Below are 22,207 nucleotides of genomic sequence, written 5' to 3' on the forward strand. Positions count from 1 at the left end.
TAGTTTTCTCTTGTTCGGTTGAACCAGTATGATTATGTCGTGCTTGTCATGGTTGAACGAGTTTAGTTATGTCATCAAGTAAAATGTTTTGCTTATCTCATTATATAAGTTTGGTAGCTTCGTATGTTGTTAATCCATCATTTCAAATTCAAAAGTAGCTTCAAAATGGAACTTTGTGGCTGCTCTAAAGTACAAGTTATGATGCAACTAATCACACAACGGTGTTCCATGTCTAGTTTCGATTCAGTATTGTATAGAAAATATAACATTGAGAACAATCATCACAATTTGAGTTGCTTCACAATGCTTCAAAAGTTGAAGAGAAAATTCTTAGTACTTCATGTAGTGTTCTCATTCATATGTAGCTGCTAGAAAATTAACAAGTACTACAAACATAAAAAGTTAAGAAGCATCAGCACACACTTATGTTGGTCGCTTGCAGATTAAGAATGACAGTAATAGTACACTTGATCGGACAGTACATACTTACTACAATAAAAAGTACAAAGAAGCATTAGTCCGTACGCGCTACTATGAATGCACTATCAGTACAACTCAGTCTACACACAAGTACCATAGTTCTTAAAATGACACCAGAAGACCCTTGAGAATAATCACAAAAAGAACACAAAAAAGAAGGCAAAAAACTCAAATGAAAAAGACTACACTCACACAAAACTGACAAGAACTAGAACAAAAAGTATCAGTCCAAGTTACTGGTGGAGTCAAGTACTAGATTCAAACAAACAAAAAAACAAAAAAAATGACCGCCCAAGGTCAGGTGCAGGCCCTGACAATGCTAGATACTTGAACTCGATCCCATGGGCGAATCCCTAGTAATCCGCACAACGCAGGACCCGCCGACCAGGGCCCATAGGTCAAGAGAGAGAGAGAGAGTGAGCGCTGTGTATAAGCGCTCGGGTAAGTGTTCAGGGAGTTCGACTGGTGAGCCTCGACTGCGCTTATAAACAGGACCGGAGCCCCCTCGAGTAGCGAGGTGGGACTAAACCCAGAGTGCATGCGCACGACGCACTGCACAGCCGCGCGGACGAGCTATCTGGCCCGGAAAACGGCCCAATAGCCTGCATCGTCAACAAAACACTCCAGCAATAAGCCCAGTTAAACAAACCAGAGGGAGGGACAAAGAAATATAAACTACAAGAAAAATGTTTGTCAATTAACCTCTACAAGAAAAAAGGAGAAAATATGATATAAAAACAATGAACCTCTGAAAAGAAGTGAACTTAATAGCCTATCTGTTAAATGTACAAAATTTAAAAAACCAAATTAAATATTACCTTCAAATTCAACTACTAAAATGCAAAAAGATCAAACATCTAATGTTTATCAATTATGCTAAATTTTTTATTTATATAAAATCTGACAAGTTCAACAACTAAAATGCAAAAGGTTCAAATATATAATGTTTGTCAATTATGCTAAATTTCTTATTTATATAAAATCTGACTACTTCAACTACTAAAATGCAAAAAGTTCAAGTAGAATTTATTTGTAAATTCTGCTAAATTTCTTATTTATATAAATCCTGTCCACACCTCAATGAACGATCTGGTCGTAAAATAATCTCAACCCCCCACCCCACCCAAAAAAACAAAGAAACTCAGTTCAAACATATATATGACATCAGTACTAAAAGAACAAGATCCGCCAGGCCCTCACACCACTGTGACACCAAATTTCAAAATCATGTGCTTTATGAAATTACAATTCAGTTCACACAGTACTAAACCATAAGTGCACTAAAATGAGAATACAAAAACTATAAAGGCCTAACTTAGGTTGGTACATATGATAATAAAATAAGTACCAATTTTGAGAAACAACTCCCAGGGCACTGAATTTTTTTTTTGAGATGAACTAGTGTATAAGACTTCAATGGAAAAACAATACTTAACATCCACACAGAAAAACATCACAAAGCATACGTCACCTAAACAGTGCAAAATCCCATCATCACCACCCCTGACACATGCAAGTGGGATTTAGCAGATCGTAAGTACAACTTGACAAGACTACTCAGTGCGGTAGTAAAAAAACCTTTGTCTTGGACGGTTAGTTCTTCCAGGCCACCACCCACGCCACCCACTGGGCGGTTGCCACGAGGGCCTGCAAACGGCGACCCCCACGACCACTACACCCACGCCCTCGACGAACCGCCTCCCATTGTCTTCCATCTCTGGCTCATTCACAGAACCACCATTGCCGTTTCCATCTCCATTGCACACAAACCACAAACTTCTCTCTCACAAGCCCACAGTCGCCGGAGGAAGGCGATGGCGGAGGAAACCGTCTGCCAAGCGTCACCATGGCGAGACGTCGGACAAGAGCAGCAACCTCGTCGACGTTCATGTTCCCGGCGAGAAGCGCGAGAACACGAGAACTATCACAGGGGTTGAGCTCTATGGCAAGGAGACGCTGGAGATCGTCTGCACCAGCATACCAGACAAGGCCGAGGAGGTGATGAGTAGGCTCAGGATGAAGGGCGGCGGCTTGTATCCGAGCTTCATCGGAGTTGATGTGGAGTACACTAGCGACGATGAACCTCCACAGATGGCGGCAGTCCTGCAGTTGTGCGTCGAGGAACTCTACTTGGTATACCACATCGCAGCAGCCACAAAATGGTAACCCATACTACTGTTCATTCATATGTTGTACTAGTACTACTCACTAAAAACTTAATTAAACTTGTTTCCCAACTAGATGAACTACTATAGTTTGTGAAGTGGATGCACGAGTACATGTTTCTGAAGTTACATGCATTTCTGAAACTGTGAAGTGGATTGTTTCACCAGATTAGCATCTGAAAAAATGTTTATAGAATTCTGAACTTGATGCACCAAATTAATTTCTGAACTTGATGTACTAGCATAGATACTGATCTTGATGCACTAGTATAGTTTATACAATTGATCTTTGGTGAAGTGGTATAGGTCCATATCTTGATGCACATGTTTCTCAAATTAATTTCTGAACTTGATATAGAATTCATGCACAAAGATGTATCAAGCACTGGTATAGGTCTTTTATTCAACAAAAAAGAAAACTAAACTTGAATCAAGCAGCACATATATCATTGACTATGGTAAAATGATTCTTGAATTTGGTGAAGCATTTGGTGAAGCAATGAAGATAGCAAAAAAGAAAAAATAACATGGTGTAGTTGAATTTAATTTCAGGACTTTGTGTACTTGTTTCTGAACTACATTCATCCATGACTTATAGTATATAAGCATCTACCTCATGGATTATCACTTGTAAAACAAAAAAGCAGAAGAATTAAATCTTCAAAAAAGAAGACTAATCTTTAAATGTGTGTCTCCCCCCTTGCAGGCCCAAGCACCTCAAAGACTTCCTACAGGAGGAGAAATTGTACACATTTGTCGGTTTCAGTATTGGAGGTGAAAAGAGGATGCTGGACAAGTCTGGTTTGGAGACCAACCCCAACAACTTCATCGACATGCAGCGCAAGTGGAAAGATCGAAAGACCAGCAAATACTAAGACTCCTACTACCACTGCCAGACAATGACAGGGCAGACCACAAACAGTGGGGGACCATCCCATTGCCAGACATCCTCATCACGTACGCAAGAATAGATGCATACGCAATGTACAAGTCATGGAAGACAATCGACAACATCGTGACAGGTTGGGATATTTCAAAAGAGCAGGAGGCTGACCCCTACTACCACTGCAACTTCGCGGGATGAAGATGCATGAAAGTCTGTGTTCGTGTTGCTCGCACTTCTGCCTGTCCTTAATCTTGTTGTTTCAGATTTGTAGTTTGCTTTCGTTATGTTGAACCAGCTACCTTATGTTATGTGTGTCAGGGTTTGAACAAGTTTGCCTATGTCTATCAAGTACATCGTTTGCTTATGTCATTCAACAAGTTTGCTAGCTTCCTATTTTGTTGATCCATCATTTGAAGTTGAAGTAGGTTGAAGTTGAAACTTGATGGCTGCCACGCAGCACTAGTCATGGAGAAACAAAAAATAACACATGGATATTTTCACAAAAAAAATAGTGGCAGACTAACTAAGGACAAAAGGAAATAGTAGCCTTGGACGCTCAGTACAGCTTAGACATGTACGATAGTACTATCACACTAAAAATCAGTTTTTAGTTTCAGAAAAACACTAAAAAGACTAAGTTTCAGCCGAGGACAACATTCAGTACTAAAAGCATCGTGCTAATAGTAGTTAGAAATTTACTAAGTACTGCAACAAGAAAAGCAAAGAACCATCCATACGTATTTCCTAGTCACTAGCATGCTAGGACTAAAAGTTCTTGTACACTTGAACACATGGTACATTCATTCTACAAAATATAAAAAGGAATGGAAAGCTTTAGTTCGCATTCCTAAAATAGCGACACACTAAGAATAACAGTAATAATACAACTGAAATCTTAGTACAACTTAGTCTATACGGCAAGTACTATGATCATACCAAACATTGCCTTGATAAGAATCACAACCCAGAAAAAAGAAGGCCAAAACTAAATCAAAAAGATATCAGTTCGACCAAGGAGAAAAATCACAAGAAAGACAACAGAAGCATCAGCCAATAGTGACCAGTGAGGTACTAGTTTGAAACAAAAAAAATCGTCAAAGTACTAGCACAAAAACAAACAACAGAAGCATCAGTCCATATTGACTAGTGAAGTAGTTATGAAATGTAGCTAATTGAAACCAGTGCTTTAACTTTTACTATGAAGTTCAACTACTAAAATTCAAGAAGTTCAAACAAAAAATTTGGCTCTCAAATTTTGCTGAATCTCTTATACTTAAATAAAATCTAGCTAGAGATCACTGAGCAACATCGTCGTAAATAATTTCAATCCAGAAAAAAAACTTCACTTCTAATAAATTATATGAAATCAGTTCTACATAACAAGGATGCGTCACTCCACTGACACTAGATCCACAAGTGCTATCATGACACCACATTTTAATTACCTTACGCTGAATGAGATTACAATTCAGTACTAACAGATCTATACCATAAGTACAAGAAAAGAAGGTACAAAAACTATAAAGGTCCAACTTAGGTTGGGACAGATGAAAATAAAATAAATCTCACTTTTCCAGCAATAACTAGCAATGCACTTGGAAAAAAAATCCTGATGAAAAAGGTGTTTTCAGTTCAACTAGTGTATAAGACTTTAGTACAAAAAATAAAACTTAACCAAAACAAATTCCCGATGATACATACACAAGTGAAACAGCTATTCAACCACAATATCATCATGGAAAAAATGTTTGTTATACATTCTGCCACACTTAAACACAACACAAAATGTACCTGTTATTACATAGTACTTGACAAGACATCCAAAAACCACAAACAAAAGCCTACAGTGCTTTCAAGAGATATATCACACAACTATCCAATTCACTACGCAAATGATGACCATTTCTCCTATGCATCAGGAGCCAAAGCTTGAACCTCCTTGGGAAGCTCTGTCACCACAAGCTGGTTATTCCGGTTGAACACAACTCTATACAGATCCTCAGCGTTCCAAACAACAATACGTGGCTGCAAAACAATAAAACAAATTATCAAAAATTATGACACATAAAAAAGGTTACACAAAAAGCCAAACACAGAAAGTGAAAAGGTAAACTAGAACCCACGTCATTATCTCGAATGTTCTCAATGATCTTTTCACCATCATAGGATCCCGCATACTTCAGAGTATAATGGCCACATTCATTCGCCCCTTGAAGTGGAACCTTGACAAACGTTGGTTTCTTTGCAAAAAGCTCCCATTTGGGCTGCTTGCTCGCATTGTACTAAGCATCACCATACACAACCTTCATTACTTGGACCAATCTAGAAATCTGTAAAAAAAAGAAGCCACACACTTTTAGGTCTCAGAAAAGCAGAAACAAAGATGCAGAAAAATTAATCCAGTACATATAATAAATGTCACTCACAATCTTCTCGCAGTCTTTATGATAGGTGTTCTCTGAAGGATGGTGGTTCTTCACATAAGGTAAAGAGTCAAGGATGTCAATGCTACTTCGATACCAATTCATGACATATAAGGAAAAGTGTTTCACTTTCTTATCCTCTGCTAAAATCATAGGCTTGAATAGAGGCATAACAATCTAAAAACAAATCACCAAAAAAGAGATGTTAAATATTCAAAATAAAAACCAGCATCGCAACAAACTAATAAAACCAAAAATCAGCTAGTAGATCTCACAAGGTCGGCACTGAGCAAGTCTCCCTTATCTTTAACATAGCTCTTGAAAACTCTCGCTACACTCTCCACATTAAAAACTTTATTTTCATCACCGTAAAACATACAATAAACCACAACCTACAAAAAAGCCAAAAAAGAAATAGACAGGGGAAAAGGATCAACAATCAAAGTATTATTAAAACTCATAAAACAATAGGCAGTCTTGTTTAACAGAAACAAACGATCTGATTGATTACCATGATGAAATATGGACTCAGCAATACCCTTTTTCTAGATACGAAATCAGCATTTCTCTCAGGATCTTGCTTCCAATCATCAATGAGGAAGTCCATTACATCACCCTCCATCATTTGCCCAGGTGCAAAAACTTTGCAGATGCGTTTCCCAGTGAATCTAATTATGTTATCACCAGGCTGAGGTATCAATGAGAATGTATTCCTGCAGCTCACACAAGAACAAAAAGAAGGGGAAGCTAGATAAGGCATTCATAGCAGTTCAAGTTGTATAAAAAGGAACAGTTCAGGTCATATTTATCTAGCAGTTACAAACAACAGAAGAAAAAAGAAGAGGAAAAATAATGAGAGATACTCACTAGGCATACTTCTCATGCCATTCATCACGAAGCAACAGATTATCCAACTTGCGACCCTTGTCCAGGTGAGGGAATTTATGAGGGTGAAGATGCTGCGCAGGGGAGCAAAACTTTATAGGAGCTCTAGGCGCATGCTTCATGCTTACAACATTGCCAGAATCCAAAGCAGGATCCTTCCTAGCATCACCAGCTCTACGAGCCACTATTCCAGCAAGGGGAGATAAACCTTTGGCAGCAGCGCTCCTCGTGACTCTTCCCATGCTAGCAATCTTGTCAAACACATCATCATCGCTGTCTATTAATTCCACAATGGGATTCTTGGGTGTAGTGGGGCTCTCTGCACAAGCAGCCGTAGAACCTTTCAGAGCTCCCAACCACCTCTTCCTAACACCAGATCTTGTCTTTTTGGGAGAACGCCCCTGGCTAAGATCAATAGCTACGCGCTCGAGCTCCGAGAACTGGCTGCCATAGAACATGTAGTCATGCTCACCAAGATCCAGCCACTCACCTGCAGAATAAACAAAAAAAAGAAAAAGACCGCAGAAGCGTAAGTTCAAATACATAATTCATGACAGTACTAATAGAGAAGTACAAGCTGCAAAAAATTACAAAAGGCCATGCACACGTATAGGGTTTGATGCCAAACAAACCGCAGAAGTCAACATCAAACACATTGCTAGTTGCGCAGGTATACAGCAAAGTCTTCCTAATGTCAAGAATGTCTTCATGGTTGTAATCCAACATTTTAATTACACCATCCTCCTGACAATGATAGGCCTTGCAGTTTTGTAGCATAAAGAATCCACAATCATGCCTGTAAACAAAAGAAAAAACAAAAAGTGTACATCACAAATCCGAAAATACAGGAACAACATCCTCCCAGCAACAAAAACAACTAACAAAAATCATTAAAAATGGATACTCACGTGTTTTCCTACTGCGGCACCCGCACAAAATCGCAAGAGAAACTAGCAATATGCACTGGCGAGAATGGTTTGGCCCTGTGTACACTCGACTCCCTCCAAAGCTTCTTTATATTATCTGTCATATTCCTTAAGAATCTAACTACATCACCCCAGGTTTCATCACGAAGTGAATCAAGACACTCGAAACGACGGAACCTCAAATTTAGAACAATCAAGCACCAATGCCCAGATTCTTCGCTAGGCTTTATGGTAACCACAAATGATGGCGGATCAAAAGTAGGGAAAAGAAGCTGAAAAAAATCACAGAGGAAAAATGAATTTAACAAATCATAATGAAACAAAAAATTCAGCCTCCAAATAATAAAATAAAAGAGGGAAATTGAAATTCAGAAGTACAAACAAAAATTAGATAATAATAAGAGTTTATATCCACTGCCCAAAATTGAGGAACAAACATATCAGTTCAATTTCATTGTGACAATAAGTGGATCTTTAAAAAAAGAAGCACACATCATTCATAAGTACAGGTGTAAAAGCAGGCTAATCAAATTCATTCCCCCACCTCCCAAACCTGCAAGAAAACATGACAGTTCTAGTACATGAGTACAAAAAGTCCAAGTTCACCTACTTGGTTAAAACCATCTGGCCCTGATCTCGTGAACCAATTTAGCACATTGGAATCAATATTTCCATCACGGATCTTGCTCTGTTGTACAAAAAGAACAACGACAGTTAGAAAAATGCAAAAATAACTTATCATCCTATCTACAAAGCAAAATACTGACCGTCACCCATCTGGGAACTATCAACTTGTCAGCGTCTCGGTACTTCTGACATAGAGAATATAAAACAACATCAGCACTGTCTGAGTTGAGCATGCCAGTGGGGACAAACGCTTTAGCAATAGAACCAACACTAGCATCACATTCTTTATTTTGAAACATCGTCTTGTGACTACAAAAACACAAAAGATTACACGAATTAAAACTATTGCAATAACAACAATTATTATATGAGAGAAATAAAAGGAGAAAAAAATGGTACGGGCAAAATCCCAACTAACCATTTCGTACGGTTCGTGCGCAACCTCGTAATAGCGAAGAAAAACATATCAACCTTAACAACATTACCACTTTGTGCTTGGAGAAAAAGAAGAAAAATAATAAGTTCAAGCACTACAAGTGAACATGTCCAAAATGCCAAAATTAAGAAGTACGCCTCATTTACATGTCCTTACCTCCACTATCAGCGTTGGACAACGATGGTAGTTCCTGTGATGAGGCCAATATGCCTCTAGTTTCAGGGTTTGATGATGCGACATCTCTGGAGGACACAAATATTGATGCGCTTTCAGGGTTTGTAGAAAGAAAATCCTAGGACGACACGAGCACCTCCTGGGCCAAGGGGCCAGAAGAAATCGACAGAAGTAAATCATCATCCTCGGATGGCACCTCCTCCACGCTAGAGGCATCTTGCAATGCATCACCGTAATCAAGACCTCCAGGCGGAAATTCTCCGGCGGAAATTCTTCTCAATCATAAACATTTTCATTCCCAGCAATACCAACACCAGACGATTTGGCATCAAGTATGCTGGCAGCATTAGCATCCTCATCAGCAGCTTTGGTACCAACATCACGCCCACTACTCAATGGAACACCACGAGCATCATCTCCACCACTAACGATAGCATCACGCTCAACATCGTCATCTAAAGAAATAAAAATTCAGAAAAAGTGAATAATATGAGCAAAACTAACAATCAAAAATAAGATAGCAAGAGGTGCACAGAAAAACAAACCTTAGAAGCATTAACAGTAACATCATCGATCTTGCTGCTGCTAACATTCAAACGAACATCACCAACGGGCGAACAAGGCTGGTCGCCAATAACAGGACCCTGATTCATATGTAATGAAGCAAAAAAATGCTATTATTAGCAACAATAAACACAAGGAATTAAACCACACTAACAAAAAAGGTAGGTATCACCTACAAACTCTTAACGATGTGGGATAGAAAAATGAACAAGCAAGGCACATTGGTGCGCATGAAAATTCAAGAAATACGAATAAACACAATAAAAATAAAGAATAACCTTGCACTTATCAGTAGATGGATCATTAATTGCACGATCAACAACAGCCTCAACATTATGACTGGTCTCCTGCATGAAAAGAAAAATTAATAAACAGATGAAGATGAGGTAGTTCAACTACAATACTGACAGCAGAACAACATAGTAAAAACATACAAACACCAAGGACTGACTCACATCAACAACAGGGTGCTCCAAGCCAACATCGTTCGTATGGTGATCAGAAACATTAGCCTTAGTACCATCATCAGCCCTGCTGTCGGTGGCAGCAGCCTCATCCTGCTCAATTTGCGATGGAAGAAAAATTAATAAACAGATGAAGATGAGGAAGTTCAACTACAATACTGACAGCAGGACAACATAGTAAAAATTGCAAACACCAAGGACTGACTCACATCAACAACAGGGTGCTCCAAGCCAACACCATTCGTTTCGTGATCAGAAACATTAGCCTCGGTTGCGTCACCAGCCCTGCTGTCGGTGGCAGCAGCCACATCCTGCTCAATTTGCCCGATAACAACATTTGCACTTTCTTCATATGGCTTGCAGCAAGAGTCTTGCATTGTTTTGAAATGCTTCATGTTGTTCAAAAGACGAACCGAGCTCTAAACTAGATCAGCAACACCGTCACGCATATCACCAATAAAAATTCTCTCCATCTCAATATAGTCAACTGCTTCCTCAGTGTTAAATTGATGACCTTCAGGAAGGATACCATTGATACAGCTCAGACGCTCAACTGTTGTTGGGACCTTTTGCAGCTCAGAACACACATTACTTAAAATATGCTCAGCGCGCTCCAACACAGAAACAACAACATCAATACCAAAACCCTACCTCTGTGAAGTACTAGCATTACTAGGGCCAGGGGGAACATAACCAGCACCCTCAACACCACGGCCATCTCTCAACTCATCGTGTAGAGATGAAATCTTGGGAACCTGAGACGACGGCATCTCCAGGACTAGCCGTTTATACAATCGAAAAAAACAACCTCCTCTTGAGTTTTCCACTACAAACAAGGGGAAAAAGAGTTAATTAATCAATACATCACACAGGGGAAAATAAAACATCATATTAACATATATAAATCAACAACACTATCAATCTTTAACTATCATTTCCAATTTGTTAGTATTTACCAACAGGCCAGTTGAACAAAGATACTCAGTTCAACCACACATGAAACAACAGTACTAAAAATCATACCTAAACCTCACAAAGCTTAAGAAATGACAAAATGTAAACATGTAACTCTGCGGGACACATGTTCAGTTCAGCAAAAATAGCTATACCTAAAAAAAGGTCTGCAAGACACGAAAGAAATAAAACTCACATGAAGCTTCCCAAACACCCAAGTCTTCGGATCTGCATTGCCTTTTTTTATCAAATCTGCATCAACAAGATCAGAAAGCTTGACAGGATCCATGAAACATATGCGGGGGACTCGCATGTCAGGCTCCGCAGTCTTGCCACGGATAAGGCAGTAAAGGTAAATTAGTACAGGCCCTATAGCATAGCCTGTGATTGCCTTCCCAAGGGTAACACCATCTTCGTCCCTGACAACAGCCCTTCTAAGCTCATTAACCATCAGCTGTCAATAATCCATATTGGCCATGTCCTCAAAGACGAGACCCTCAAACATTGTTGCCTCTCTGGAAACACGCGGGGCAGCACCAAGCAACACAACCTTCATAAAAACAATAATGAAGAACACTTTCAGAGCAAGGTCATCTTTGCTAGGATCCTTGACGAGCACCTTGAGCTTATTCCTCAAATCCTTTGTCTTGATATCTTTGTTCCTGCTAATGTCAAGCTCCGATCTTAACTTCATCAGAGAGTCGTCATATCCGTCCTCTAACGGCCTTGGCGCAGAACGACCACCACGAGGGAAACCAAATAATTGTTGTATACCATCGCTAGTGATGCAAAGCTTCTTATTAGCCTCACCCATGTCAAGAGTCATTGTATCAAGATATATCCTCAGGTACAAAGCTCCCACCAGAGGGCGGGAAATGTTAGACTTCACCCTCCACTTGAAGATAGAAACAAAACGAGATGCATGAACCCTAGCCACATGCGGACTCTCAAGCGATTTAGCACAAGCTTCAACCTCTCCCAACGAACATCGCACAGTTAAGTTCAATTTCCGTTGGTCACCTTCATCCAAGCCAACTTTTCCGGCATTGCCTCCCACCGGCTTGACCGGACTCATAAACGCTAACATGCTATAAATTAAAATAAAGAAGCCACACCTTAAATAAATGAATATAGAAAACAAAACAAGCATATGAAGGCAAGTAAAAAAAGAAAAGATTGCACAAGTTCAACTATTAAAACAACATCAGTACCACCCTCAATTGATGCAAACAATGACCAGCCTCACCTAGCCAGCACACCAGTGCAAACAAAATTAAATCATTGCAAGTACAACTAGTAAGTCACATATAGTACAAAACACATACCACTGCAAATTCATCTTCAGAATCAACTTCAATATCATCTTCGACATGAGCACGCTTCTTCACACCTTTGTTCACCTTTGCAGGATGAACTTTATGCTTCTTATTTTCTTTCAACAAAGACCGCTCTTGAAGAGGAGACGAAGAAGGCTTCTTATTTGTCAAACCTCGTGGACTCCGACGAACAGGGGAGCCACCAAGTGTGCTTGGACCAATTTTCACAGCAACACTATCCCCATCAGCTTTGCTATTACTAGGTTGGAAACCAGCTTTCACGCGTGGGCTACACCTCTGTGTGCCATCAGGATTTCGATCTGACATCTTCGTCCTCAAAACAGCTTTCTTCTCCTTAACTACATCACGAGCAAACACTTGTGTCAAACGAGTTTGCATCAAGTTTGTCTTCACAGGCTTGTCACTTCCATGAGATCCGGCACCAACAGTTGAAAAGGCCATGTCACCACCTTCATCGCCTACACCTTTAGGAGGTTGAGCAACATCCTCATCACTTCGTTGCACACAAGCAGCCTTTTGACGCCGTTCCAACTCCTTTCTCCTCTGGAAATCAAACTTCTTTCTTATCCTTTCATCCTGAGCTGTAACTGCATAGGAACATCCTCAGGCTGAGTAACAGGCTCAGTGCCATCAACACTTTGTGACTAAGTAACAGACAACTACAAGCTACCATCATCATCATCAACGTTAAGAGAATACATTCCATCATTAATATCTTTAACAACATCATGAATGTCCTCAGGAACACCATGGCTGTCATTAACTGCATAAACCAATAACATAAGCACACACATATAAAATTAAAACACAATTAACATTGCAGAGACAAGATAAATAAAGCGCATAGCATCAGACACAAACAAAAGGAACAACTAATGTAACTAAGCATATTTATATATTCAAGGCTGATAAAAAAAGAGCAAATATAAGGGAAACACCAAAAATAACATTCACAAGATCTTGAAAGCATTCTGATTTTTCAGAATCAGGAGGCACCGGCACTCCAACATCTACAACAACATCATAATTAGCAAAAAAGTACATGAACAAGCCATTAGTTCAACTATGTGAACACTACAAGTGTACCCAATAAAACAATATGAACCCACCACTGGCACAACAAACTTCATAAAGACAACTCTTTCAACATCATACTAGTTCTTCACTGACTACTACAACCTATTCAAATGCCAGGACATCAGTTCAAACTACACATGGTGATAAGTACTACAACCTATCTGCAGGTCGCATCAACTGCCAAAACCATACACAACACACATTCCAGGGCAAAACTAACAACTGTCAAAATACATACAACTTATAAAGTCGATACGGTAACACATGTACAACCTGAAAACCAGATCTGTTAAAACATCATCCAAAATACAGGGAAAATCACCTGCATTTGTCCGGAGTGGAGGATGTACCCATTGAGATCTATAGTCTTAAAATCTGCTGAACCAGATCTGCAAGACACATGAACAAAAATTAGGGCTTTGACCTATTTCAGAAATGAAGCACGTCATACATAGCAAAACTCTTACCAGCAAACACAAATCCGCCACGCAATCCAGTATCACTGCCGCCAACCGCTCGTTCAACGGTAAAGGAACCCTAGCGAGTGCAGCCTGAGACAGCAAGAGAGCAATATATTAGAAATAGAGAGAAAATTTGTACATAAGAGGACACAAGCGAAGTCGATGGTAGAGCAAAAGGAGCAAACAGAGCACCCAGACCTCCACCCCTGGGGTTGAACCCGCCGGCCGATGCTCCCGCGGTGAAACAGGAGTAGCAACTTCCCTGCGAGAAGAGAATAAGAGGGGAACAAAGAAGGAATCAATTTGGGGACGGGAGCGGAGTGGAACGGGGGAGGTCGGAGGTTAGAAGGTGAGTGGGAGAAAACCGACGGCTAAAGCCCACAACCGTGGCGAAGCCCACTATCTCTGGGCAGTTACAAAAGATAATAGCAAAAATCAAATACAATAAAAAAATTAATATAGAGGAAGAAAACAAACGTCTAAAGTACAAATAATAAATCACAACAGTACAATAAAAAATATCAAAAAAGTACAAATGAAAAAATAATTCATAACGGTGCTGGTTTTTCCCCTAAAAAATAAAAATAAGATAACGGGGGTAACACATGCTATGGATTATTCCTGGCTCGCCCTGGCAGGGATGGGGGAGGCGGGGTCTCGACCCCCCCGGCACGGCCTCGAGCTAACGCGGCAGTGCGCTCGTTTGACAGGCGCAGTACGGTTACTCTGTCCCCCCCCCCCCCACACGCACCCACACACCCCTAAGATAGATAATGGGGGCAAGTCCATAAAAGGAAGATGTGTCAGTACAACTATGCCCCTCGATGCGGTGCGGGGCGGGGGCATGTCATGTTACGGACTCGCCTCTGCATGGGATGCTACGGCACGCTGCGTCGTCGCCTGCTACGACACGTTCCTGGCTCGGCCTCGCCGGGATGGGTGAGGGGGGTCCCTCCCCTCCCTCCCCCCGGCTCAGCCTCGCGCTAAGGCGACAGTGCGCTCGTCTGACAGGCGCAGGCCGGTTATTCCCCCCCCCCCCACACACACACACACCCACACACCCCTAAGATAGATAATGGGGGCAAGTCCCTACAAGGAAGATGTGTCAGTACAACTATGCCCCTCTGTGCGGTGCGGTGCGGGGGCAAGTCATGTTACGGACTCGCCTCCGCATGCGACGCCGCGACACGCCACGTCGTCGCCTGATACGGCTCACTTCTGGCTCAGCCTCGCCGGGATGGGAGACGGGGGTCCCGACTCCCCTCCCCCCTGCTCGGCCCTGCGCTAACGCGGCAGTGCGCTCGTTTGACAGGCGCAGTGCGGTTACTCTCCTCCCCCGACATGCACCCACACACCCCTAAGATAGATAATGGGGGCAAGTCCATACAAGGAAGATATGTTTGTACAACTATGCCCCTCGGTGCGGTGCGGTGTGGTGCGGGGGCAAGTCATGTTACGGACTCGCCTCCGCATGCAACGCCGCGGCACGCCGCGTCGTCGCCTTCTACGACTCGTTCCTGGCTCAGCCTCGCTGTGATGGGGGAAGGGGGGTCCCTCCCTCCCTCCCCCCTCCCAGTTCAGGCTCGCGCTAATGCGGCAGTGCGCTCGTTTGACAGGTGCAGTGTGGTTATTTTGTCCCCCCTCCCACACGCACCCACACACCCCTAAGATAGATAATGGGGGCAAGTCCATACAAGGAAGATGTGTCAGTACAACTATGGCCCTCGATGCGGTGCGGTGCGGTGTGGGGGCAAGTCATGTTACGGACTCGCCTCCGCATGCGACACCGCGGCACACCGCGTCGTCGCCTGCTACGGCTCGTTCCTGGCTCGGCCTCACCGGGATGGGGGAGGGGGGGTCCCAACCCCCCTGACCCCCTAGCTCGGCCTTGCGCTAAAGCGGCAGTGCGCTTGTTTGACAGGTGCAGTGCGGTTATTCTGCCCTCCCCCCACACGCACCCACACACCCATAAGATAGATAATGGGGGCAAGTCCATACAAGGAAGATGTGTCAGTACAACTATGCCCCTCGGTGCGGTGCGGTGCAGGGGCAAGTCATGTTATGGAATCGCCTCCGCATGCGACACCGCGGCTCGCCGCGTCGTCCCCTGCTACGGCTCGTTCCTGGCTCAGCCTCGCTGTGATGGGGGAAGGGGGTCCCTCCCTCCCCCCATCCCGGTTCGGGCTCGCGCTAATGCGGCAGTGCGCTTGTTTGACAGGTGCAGTGCGGTTATTTTGTCCCCCCCCCCACACGCACCCACACACCCCTAAGATAGATAATGGGGGCAAGTCCATACAAGGAAGATGTGTCAGTACAACTATGCCCCTCGGTGCGGTGCGGTGCGGTGTGGGGGCAAGTCATGTTACGGACTCGCCTCTGCATGCGACGCCGCGGCATGCCGCGTCGTTGCCTGCTACGGCTCGTTCCTGGCTCGGCCTTGCCGGGATGGGGGAGGGGGGGTCCTGACACCCCTAACCCCCTGGCTCGGCCTCGTGCTAAAGCGGCAGTGCGCTCGTTGACAGTGGCAGTGCGGTTATTCTGCCCTCCCCCCACACACACCCACACACCCATAAGATAGATAACGGGGGCAAGCCCATACAGGGAAGATGTGTCAGTACAACTATGCCCCTCGGTGCGGTGCGGTGCGGTGCCGTGCGGGGGAAAGTCATGTTACGGACTCACCTCCGCATACGACGCCGCGGCACGCCGCGTCGTCGCCTGCTACAGCTCGTTCCTGGCTCGGACTCGCCGGGATGGGGGAGGGGGTCCCGACCCCCCTCCCCCCCGACTCTGCCTCGCGCTAACGCGGCAGTGCGCTCGTTTGACAGGTGCAGTGCGGTTATGCTGTTTCCCCCCACACGCACCCACACACCCCTAAGATAGATAATGGGGGCAAGTCCATACAATGAAGATGTGTCAGTACAACTATGCCCCTTGGTGCGGTGCGTGGGCAAGTCATGTTATGGACTCGCCTCCGCATGCGACGCCGCAGCACACCGGGTCTTCACCTGCTACGACTCGTTCCTGGATCGGCCTCGCCAGGATGGGGGAGGAGGAGTCCCGACCCCCCCTCCCCCCCTTGGCTCAGCCTCGCGCTAACACGGCAGTGCGGTTATTCTGTCCCCCCCCCACACGCACCCACACACCCCTAAGATAAATAATGGCGGAAGTCCATACAAGGAAGATTTGTCAGTACAACTATGCCCCTCGGTGCGGTGCGGTGCAGTGTGGGGGCAAGTCAGGTTACGGACTCGCCTCCGCATGTGACGCCGCGGCACACCGCGTCATTTCCTGCTACGGCTTGTTCCTAGCTCGTCCTCACTGGGATGGGGGAGGGGGGCACCCCCTCCCCCCCCGGCTCACCCTCGCGCTAACACGACAGTGCGGTTATTCTGCCCCCCCTCCCACAAACACGCACCCACACACCCCTAAGATAGGTAATGGGGGGCAAGTCCATACAAGGAAGATATGTCAGTACAACTATGCCCCTGGTGCAGTGCGGGTGCACGTCGCGTCGTCGCCTGCTACGGCTCGTTCCTAGAACAAAACTCACAACAACTAGAACAAAAAAGTATCAGTCCGGGTCACTGGTGGAGTCAAGTACTAGATTCAAACAACAAAAAAAGAAAAAAAAATTACCGCCCAAGGACAAAAAAGTACCAGTCCAAGTTACTAGTGGAGTCAAGTACTGGATTGAAACAACAAAAAAAGAAAAAATTGACCGCCCAAGGACAGGCACAGGCCCTGACGATGCTAGATACTTGAACTCGAGCCCGTCGGCGAATCCCTAGTAATCCACACAACGTAGGGCCCGCCGACCTGGGCCACAGGTCAAGAGAGAAAGTGAGCGCCGTGTATAAGCGCTCAGGTAAGTGTTCATAGGAAATCGACTAGTGAGCCTTGGCTGCGCTTATAAACCGGTCTAGAGCCCCCTCGACTAGCAAGGTGAGACTAAACCCATAGCGCACGCGCACGCAGTGCTGCACAGCCGCGCGAACGAGCTATCCGGGCCGAAAACAACGACTCAGACCGATGGCCCAACATAGTACTTCGCCCCATTAGAAAAATCCAGCAGATCACACACGACAAAAAAAAGACAAAATGAAAATAATTTAAAGAAAAACCTCACAAGAAATCAGTTCAAAAACAAAATAATGTAAAAAGTTCAAACACATCTTAATGGTAAGAAGTAAAAAAATAAAAAAAACATTTATTTTTTTTGGAAAATTAAACGTAGAAGATTGTAAATAAAAATTTCAGAAACAAATTTATAAATAGTTCAACTACTAATATTCATAAGGTTCAAGTAAAAAAATAGTATTGTGCAGCAAAGATTAAAATCTTTTAGTTTAAAAAAAAACTGGAACTATCATTATTCAACTGTAAAAAAGAAAAAATGTGCTCCAAAATTCATGTAAAAAAGTAAGAAAAAATGTTATACAAAATTAGTTCAGTACTATCACTAACAGAATGTAAGTTCAGCAAACTCAATACCCAAAAAGGGTTCTAAAAACATCATCAGCGTATAACACCGTCTGCGAGTTATGTACATGAAAATATACCAGTCAAAACAAAGGATGCCCATCAGTTCAATATAGAATTCAACCATCTCACATGCAAATGTTTTAAAACAATTATACTTGAGAAAAACAATAGGAAAAGCATTACATAACTTGTTCCAAACCATCTGATAATACCATAGAATTCAACCATCTCACATGCAAATGTTTTAAAAGAGAAAATATTGCAACATAATCAACCACACACAAATCTCACAACCGGCGTCATTTGCCACATTTAAACCTAGAGCACATAAATTCTGAACGTCAGAGAGTCATCTTCTCTGGAGAACATTGAAGGAAATATGCCCTAGAGGCAATAATAAAGTTATTATTTATTTTCCTTATTTCATGATAAATGTTTATTATTCATGCTAGAATTGCATTAACCGGAAACATAATACATGTGTGAATACATAGACAAACATAGTGTCACTAGTATGCCTCTACTTGACTAGATCATTAATCAAAGATGGTTAAGTTTCCTAACCATAGACATGAGTTGTCATTTGATTAAACGGGATCACATCATTAGGAGAATGATGTGATTGACTTGACCCATTCCGTTAGCTTAGCACTTGATCGTTTAGTATGTTGCTATTGCTTTCTTCATGACTTATACATGTTCCTATGACTATGAGATTATGCAACTCCCGTTTACCGGAGGAGCACTTTGTGTGCTACCAAATGTCACAACATAACTGGGTGATTATAAAGGTGCTCTACAGGTGTCTCCGAAGGTACATGTTGAGTTGGCGTATTTCGAGATTAGGATTTGTCACTCCGATTGTCGGAGAGGTATCTCTGGGCCCTCTCGGTAATGCACATCATTATAAGCCTTGCAAGCAATGTGACTAATGAGTTAGTTGCGGGATGATGCATTACGTAACGAGTAAAGAGACTTGTCGGTAACGAGATTGAACTAGGTATTGAGATACCGACGATCAATTCTCGGGCAAGTAACATACCGATGACAAAGGGAACAACGTATGTTGTTATGCGGTTTGACTGATAAAGATCTTCGTAGAATATGTAGGAGCCAATATGAGCATCCAGGTTCCGCTATTGGTGATTGACCGGAAACGTGTCCCGGTAATGTCTACATAGTTCTCGAACCCGTAGGGTCCGCATGCTTAAGGTTTCGATGACAGTTATATTATGAGTTTATATGTTTTGATGTACCGAAGGAGTTCAGAGTCCCGGATGAGATCGGGGACATGACGAGGAGTCTGGAAATGGTCGAGACATGAAGATTGGTATATTGGACGACTATATTTAGACACCGGAATAAGTTTCGGAGGTTATCGAATATATAGCGGAGTACCGGGGGGTTACCGGAACCCCCCGAGGGGTTAATGGGCCACTTGGGCCCAAAGTGGAGAAGAGGAGGGGCGGCCAGGGCAGGCCGCGCGGCCCCTCCCCCTCTAGTCCGAATTGGACAAGGAGGGGGGGTGGCGCCCCCCCCCCTTTCCTTCCTCCCCTCTCTCCCTTCCTTCCCCCTCTCGTACTTGGACAAGGAAGGGGGGAGTCCTATTCCCGGTGGGAGTAGGACTCCTCCTGGCGCGCCCCTCCTGGCCGGCCGACCCCCTCCCCCTTGCTCCTTTATATACGGGGGCAGGGGGCACCTCTAGACAACAACGATTGATCTCTTGATCTCTTAGCCATGTGCGGTGCCCCCTCCGCCATAGTCCTCCTCAATAATATTGTAGCGGTGCTTAGGCGAAGCCATGCAAAGGTAGAACATCAAGATCATCACCACGTCGTCGTGCTGACGGAACTCTTCCCCGACATTCTGCTGGATCGGAGTACGGGGATGGTCATCGAGCTGAACGTGTGCTAAAACTCGGAGGTGCCGTAGTTTCGGTGCTTGATCGGTCGGGCCGTGAAGACGTACGACTACATCAAGCGCGTTGTTCTAACGCGCCGCTTTCGGTGTACGAGGGTACATGGACAACACTCTCCCCTCTTGTTGCTATGCATCACCATGATCTTGCGTGTGCGTAGGAATTTTTGTGAAATTACTACGTTCCCCAACAGTGGCATCCGAGCCTAGGTTTTATGCGTTGATGTTATATGCACGAGTAGAACACAAGTGAGTTGTGGGCGATAAAAGTCATACTGCTTACCAGCATGTCATACTTTGGTTCGGCGGTATTGTTGGATGAAGCGGCCCGAACCAACATTACGCGTACGCTTAAGCAAGACTGGTTCTACCGACGTGCTTTGCACACAGGTGGCTGGAGGGTGTCAGTTTCTCCAACTTTAGTTGAATCGAGTGTGGCTACGCCTGGTCCTTGAGAAGGTTAAAACAACACTAACTTGACGAACTATCGTTGTGGTTTTGATGCGTAGGTAAGAACGGTTCTTACTCAGCCCGTAGCAGCCACGTAAAATTTGCAAGAACAAAGTAGAGGACATCTAACTTGTTTTTGTAGGGTATGTTGTGATGTGATATGGTCAAGACTTGATGCTATATTTTATTGTATGAGATGATCATGTTTTGTAACTGAGTTATCGGCAACTGGCAGGAGCCATATGGTTGTCGCTTTATTGTATGGAATGCAAGCGCCCTGTGATTGCTTTACTTTATCACTAAGCGGTAGCGATAGTCGTAGAAGCAATAGATGGTGAAATGACAACGATGCTATGATGGAGATCAAGGTGTCGCGCCAGTGACGATGGTGATCACGACGGTGCTTCGGAGATGGAGATCACAAGCACAAGATGATGATGGCCATATCATATCACTTATATTGATTGCATGTGATGTTTATCCTTTATGCATCTTATCTTGCTTTGATTGACGGTAGCATTTTAAGATGATCTCTCACTAATTATCAAGAAGTGTTCCCCCTGAGTATGCACCGTTGCGAAAGTTCTTTGTGCTGAGACACCACGTGATGATCGGGTGTGATAGGCTCTACGTTCAAAAACAACGGGTGCAGAATAGTTGCACACGCGGAATACTCAGGTTAAACTTGATGAGCCTAGCATATACAGATATGGCCACGGAACACGGAGACCGAAAGGTCGAACGTGAATCATATAGTAGATATGATCAACATAGTGATGTTCACCATTGAAAACTACTCCATCTCACGTGATGATCGGACATGGTTTAGTTGATTTGGATCGCGTGATCACTTATATAACTAGAGAGACGTCTGTCTAAGTGGGAGTTCTTAAGTAATATGATTAATTGAACTTTAATTTATCATGAACTTAGTCCTGGTAGTATTTTGCAAATTATGTTGTAGATCAATAGCTCACGTTGTTACTTCCCTATGTTTTTGCTTCCCTATGTTTTTATATGTGTTACTAGAGAAAACTAAGTTGAAAAATGTTAGTAGCAATGATGCGGACTTGGTCCGTGATCTGAAGTTTATCCTCATTGCTGCACAAAAGAATTATGTCCTTGATGCACCGCTAGGTGACAGACCTATTGCAGGAGCAGATGCAGACGTTATGAGCGTTTGGCTAGCTCAATATGATGACTACTTGATAGTTTTGTGCACCATGCTTTATGGCTTAGAACCAGGACTACAAAAACATTTTTGAAACTTCATGGAACATATAAGATGTTTCAAGAGATGAAATTGGTATTTCAGACTCATGCCCGTGTCAAGAGGTATGAGACCTTTGACAAATACTTCGCCTAAAAGATGGAGGAGAATTGCTCAACTAGTGAGCAAGTACTTAGATTGTCTGAGTACTACAATCGCTTGAATCAAGTGGGAGTTAATCTTCCAGATAAGATAGTGATTGGTAGAGTTCTCTAGTCACCATCAC

The sequence above is a fragment of the Triticum aestivum genome, chromosome 7B (genome assembly GCF_018294505.1).
Source record: "Triticum aestivum cultivar Chinese Spring chromosome 7B, IWGSC CS RefSeq v2.1, whole genome shotgun sequence".
Taxonomy (NCBI): domain Eukaryota; kingdom Viridiplantae; phylum Streptophyta; class Magnoliopsida; order Poales; family Poaceae; genus Triticum; species Triticum aestivum.